General features: G+C 44.3%; 1 pseudogene; it reads right to left on the bottom strand.

Annotated features, from left to right (window-relative positions):
- Positions 1–507: 507 nt before the first annotated feature.
- Positions 508–1,428, bottom strand: LOC109549250 (ferritin heavy chain pseudogene; annotated as a pseudogene).
- Positions 1,429–5,653: the final 4,225 nt, after the last annotated feature.

The following is a 5,653-nucleotide window of genomic DNA, read 5'->3' as shown; positions in this document are numbered from 1 at the left end:
TTTTGGCAGTATCTGCACAATAACTAAACCTGAGCTCAGCCTGCTCAGCAGAAATGTGTACACATGATCATCAGAAGACATGTCCAAGAATGTTCATCTCAGCATCATTTGTATTAGCTGTGAGGAGGAAACTATCTAAACGTCCACCAGTGAAACAGGAGATAAACATCTTGTGGTTTATTCATATAATGGAAGAACGAAGAAGACATTTCTACATGCTTAAATCTCACAAACCTAATATTGAGCCAAAGAGATACAAAAGAGTACTACTATATGATTCCGTTTATATAAAGTAAAAAGGGACAAAATTAATCTGTGGTGTTAGAAGCCGGGACGATGGTTACCTATATAGCATGGATTGTGACTGGGGGTGGGGCAGAGCAGCAAGAAAGGGGGTTCTGGGGTGCTGTAAGTTTCCATTTCCTGATTTAATCCAAGTCCTGGATCTGCAGTGTGTCCACTTTGTGAGAAATCGTTGAGTCATATATATATATTTTTTGGGGGGGGGGATACCAAATTACTTTATTTGAAGGAATGGTACTAAGGAAAGGACTTGTAGATATTTTGGTACAACTTACAGAAAAGGTAAGGTAACCCAAACATGCATGCACTGCCTTGGTGACCAGGGAAGTCACCCCTGTGGCTACGGGAAGCCAGCCCAAGGCTTAGCTCTCATCATCACTATTTCCCAGGGTGTGCTTGTCAAAAAGATACTGTGCCAAGCCAGATTCGGGGGCCCCCATCGTGCGCACGTTGGTTACGTGGTCACCCAATTCTTTAATGGATTTCACCTGCTCATTCAGATAAGGAGTCTCAATGAAGTCACACCAATGGGGGTCATTTTTCTCAGTGGTCAGTTGGTGCAGTTCCAGTAGTGACTGAGTCACACTTTTTTCCAAGGGTAGCGCGCATTCCATTGCACTCAGCCCATTCTCCCAGTCATCACGGTCTGGTTTCTTGATATCCCGAAGGAAGATTCGGCCACCCCGTTGGTTCTGCAGCTTCATCAGTTTCTCAGCATGTTCCCTCTCCTCACAAGATTGGTGAAGAAAGTATTTGGCAAAGTTCTTCAAAGCCACATCATCGCGGTCAAAATAGTACGACCTGGACAGGTAGACGTAGGAGGCGTAGAGCTCCAGGTTGATCTGGTGGTTGATGGCAGCCTCCGAGTCCCGGTGGTAGTTCTGGCGCACCTGCGAGGGGGACGTGGTCGTCATGGCGGGCGGCTGAGGTGAAACGGTGGCGGTGGCTGCGCGGCGCTGTAACGACAGCGGCGGGGACCTTGGGGCGGTCGGAGGGCGCCGTGAGGTGATGGCGAGGGCTGGCTCTGAGCGGCCGGCCGGAACGGGGGACGAGCGCCGGGTTCCGTCCAAGCACTGTTGAAGCAAGAAACCGCGGCGACTCTCCGCGAGGACTGTCGAGTCATATATTTTTGATCTGTGTTCTCTTCTCTATTTATGTTCTCATTCAGTTAAAAGTTTAGTTTAAAAATGTTTATTCCTGGGCTTCCCTGGTGGCGCAGTGGTTGAGAGTCCGCCTGCCGATGCAGGGGACACGGGTTCGTGCCCCGGTCCAGGAAGATCTCACATGCCGCAGAGCGGCTGGGCCCGTGAGCCACAACTACTGAGCCTGCGCGTCCGGAGCCTGTGCTCTGCAACGGGAGAGGCCACAACAGTGAGAGGCCCGCGTACCGCAAAAAAATAAAAATAAAGTCCCTTCTTGGGAAAGAATCTGAAAAATATATATATATATTCTTAATAACTTTGCTGTACACCTGAAACATTGTAAATCAACTATACTTACTTCAGTAAAAAACTCTATTCTTTAGTTGCTGGGTGCGATGTTTATATATTCATTACATCAAGTGTGTTAACTGTGCTAGTCACATCTTCTCTGTCCGTACCTATTTCTTATATGCTTGATATGTCAGTTACTGAGAGAAGTGTGTTCAACTTTCCCACCGTAATGGTGGCTTTGTCAGTTTCTTCTCATAGATGCGTACATATTTGCTTTGTATATCTCGAGGCTATATTATTAGATACATATAAGTTCAGAATTGTTATCTCCTCCTGGTAAACTGGATTTTAAAAAAATCACTATGTAGTAGTCCTCTTTATTGCTTTTTGCTTTAATGTCTATTTTGTCTGATTTTTTTGGATAATTTTCTGTTTCTGTTTATTAATTAATTTATTTACTTTTGCTATGTTGGGTCTTCGTTTCTGTGCGAGGGCTTTCTCTAGTTGTGGCAGGCAGGGGCCACTCTTCATCACGGTGCGCGGGCCTCTCACTATCGCGGCCTCTCTTGTTGCGGAGCACGGGCTCCAGACGCGCAGGCTCAGTAGTTGTGGCTCACGGACTCAGTTGCTCCGCGGCATCTGGGATCCTCCCAGACCAGGGCTCGAACCCGTGTCCCCTGCATTGGCAGGCAGATTCTCAACCACTGCGCCACCAGGGAAGCCCTTGTCTGATGTTTAATAAGCTATTTCAGCTTTCTCTTGGCCACTACTTTGTGGTTTACTTTTTTCTATATTTTCAAATTTTTAGTGTCCTTATGTTTTGGAAGCACCTCTTGTGAATAGCATAGAGAAGAATTATTTTTTAAAAAATCTGGCCCAACAGTGTTTTTTTTTTGGCCACACCACGCGGCATGCAGGATCTGAGTTCCCCGAACACCCGCCCCCTGCAGTGGAAGTGCGGAGTCTCAACCACTAGACCACCAGGGAGGTCCCCAACAATGTTTTCTTTTAACTAGCATTTTTCTTCTGACTCCCATTGTTGCAGCTGAGAATTTAGTCATCTAATTGTTATTCCTTTGTAGGTGATTTTTTTTTTTCTCCTGCTTTGGCTGCTTCTAAAACTTTTCCTTTCCTCTGGTGTTTTGCACTGCAAATCCATGATTTGTGGATTTATTTCCTTCCTTCCTTCCTTCTTTCCTTTTAATCTGCTGGGATTTATTAGAATTTCTGGATTTGAGCCTTGGTATGTTTCAACAATTCTGGCAAATTCTCATCCATTATCTTTTCAAATATTGCTTCTTCCTCATTCCCTCTTGTCTCTCCTTCCAGATAATGTAATTTACCTCCTTTTATTATATGTTTCATATCTCTTGACCTCTCTTTTTACATTTTTTTGTTTTGTTTTGTTTGTTTTTGGGTTTTTTTTTGCTTTCTTGTTTTTTTTTTTGTGGTACGCGGGCCTCTCACTGTTGTGGCCTCTCCCGTTGTGGAGCACAGGCTCCGGACACGCAGGGTCAGCGGCCATGGCCCACGGCCCAGCCGCTCCGCGGCATGTGGGATCTTCCCGGACCGGGGCACGAACCCGTGTCCCCTGCATCGGCAGGCGGACTCTCAACCACTGCGCCACCAGGGAAGCCCTGTTACATATTAATTTTACTTTAAAATGTTTTATTCTTTTTCAAATCTATTTGTTGTATGCACATGTTTATTTATTTAAATATACCAAACATATGTGTTTTTTATGTTTTTTTTTAAAATTTTTATTTTATATTGGAGTATAGTTGGTTGACAATGTTGTGTTAGTTTCAGGTGTACAGCAAAGTGATTCAGTTACACATATATATGTAACTATTCTTTTTCAAATTCTTTTCCCACTTAGGTTGTTACACAGTATTGAGCAGAGTTCCCTGTGCTATACAGTAGGTCCTCACTGGTTATCTATGTTAAATATAGCCGTGTGTGTCTGATAATTCCCAAATCCAAAGTCTTTGCAGTTCTGTCTCTGCTGTCTGTGGTTCCTGCTGTTTTTGTTTATGGTGCTTTGTTTCCCTGTGTGTTTTGTGGTTTTTGCTTGGGAAGTGTTCATTTTCCTTTCTTTTATTGTTAATTCTCTAGGATTCTTTGAGGTTCAGACTGAGTTTGAGCTCTTCCCAGAGAGGGTTTACACTACTTCTGAAAGTCACCTGAGGGGCCCTATCATTCTAAGACCTGAGTGGTTGTGTGTGTTACCAGTTTCAGAGTTCAGTGCAGGAAATAGAAACCACTCAGTGTATTTTAAGCAGAAAGGGGTTTAAAACAGGAAATTAGGTGCTTATAAAATCACTGGAAAAACTGGAGGTGTGGTAAATCAGGAAAGCTCCCCTGGAACTATTGAGTTGAAGACCACATCAATGTAGTTTTGATTCAGGCGTAAGGAAGCCAGGGTTAGGAGGCCACTGCTGCTGCGGCTGTTTCCATAATGACCATATCTACCCACAGAGCTGCTGATAAAACCCTGAAATGCTGAGTCTGGCCACTGCCAATCTTTTACACTCCTCGTCATGACCTTGGTTGCCAGCGGAACAACAGTCTTGGCCTCAATTCCAGCTACCAAATCTCATGCAGGTCCATGCAGTTGGGAGAACCTAATTCATGTCTAGAGTCTAGCTGCAAAAGAGCATCAGAAATTAGGTTTTTACGTTCCAGCCTCTACAATACAGGAGTTGAAAAGCGGGCTGAGTCCGTTGATCATGACCTGCTCAGAGCTACTGGGTTGCTTCTCACCGCTCTGCAGCCTCTCAGTTCTTGTTACCCTTTTGTCAGCCTGTGCCTAGTGTATCTTTTCCATCCCTGTATTTTGAACCTGTGTGAGACACTCTTCACTGGCTATGGAACATTCATTTCGAAATCCCTTATCTCTTGTCTGCCTTTACTAAATAAGCTGGGGTGACCTCCCCTCTTGCCAGCTGACAACAGTTTTTTGTTTTTTGTTTTTTTTTGCGGTACGTGGGCCTCTCACTGTTGTGGCCTCTCCCGCTGCAGAGCACAGGCTCCGGACGCGCAGGCTCAGCGGCCATGGCTCATGGGCCCAGCCGCTCCGCAGCATGTGGGATCCTCCCGGACCGGGGCACGAACCCGTGTCCCCTCCATCAGCAGGCGGACTCTCAACCACTGCGCCACCAGGGAAGCCCTGACAACAGTTTTGATTACTGAAACACCAGCAGAAGTCTGTTGAGAACTCTGGGAAGGTTTTTGCTTTTCCTGAAAGAGGAAGCCATGGGACCAGTGTTGTTTTTTTCCCATTCCTGCTTTCAATGTGGATGTAATGCGTAAAGCCTTGGCAGCCATCCTGTGACCATGAAGAAAAGGCCAAGAGAACTGCTGAGATACCACCCCTACGCTGACGAACCAACACCAGCAGCCACGTGCTTCCAGACTTCTACAAGAAAAATAAACCCACTTTGTTAGACACTGTAGTTGGTGTTTCTGTTATTTGTATTCAAAAGCAGTTCCAACTAACATATAACTTTCTTTTCACGTGTGTCTTCTGCGAATAACATATCAATTTGGTTGTCGTTAATCTGAAAGTCTCTATTTTTAATGTCACCTTCATCTTCTTTGCTGTTGTTTACATAAATTTTATTTTACTGAAGTATGGTTGACTTACAATGTCCTACTAGTTTCAGGTGTACAGCACAGTGATTCAGTTATACATACATATATACATACATATATATTATTTTTCAGATTCTTTTCTCTTATAGGTTATTACAAAATATTGGGTAGAGTTCCCTGTCCTTGTTGGCTATTTTATATATAGTAGTGTGTATATGTTAATCCCAACCTCCTAATTCATCCCTACCCCCCTTTCCCCTTTGGTAACCATACATTTGTTTTCTATGTCTGTGGGTCTATTTCTGTTTTGTAAATAAGTTCAT

The sequence above is a fragment of the Tursiops truncatus genome, chromosome 1 (genome assembly GCF_011762595.2).
Source record: "Tursiops truncatus isolate mTurTru1 chromosome 1, mTurTru1.mat.Y, whole genome shotgun sequence".
Lineage (NCBI taxonomy): Eukaryota > Metazoa > Chordata > Mammalia > Artiodactyla > Delphinidae > Tursiops > Tursiops truncatus.
This window is presented reverse-complemented; position numbering and strand designations above follow the sequence as displayed.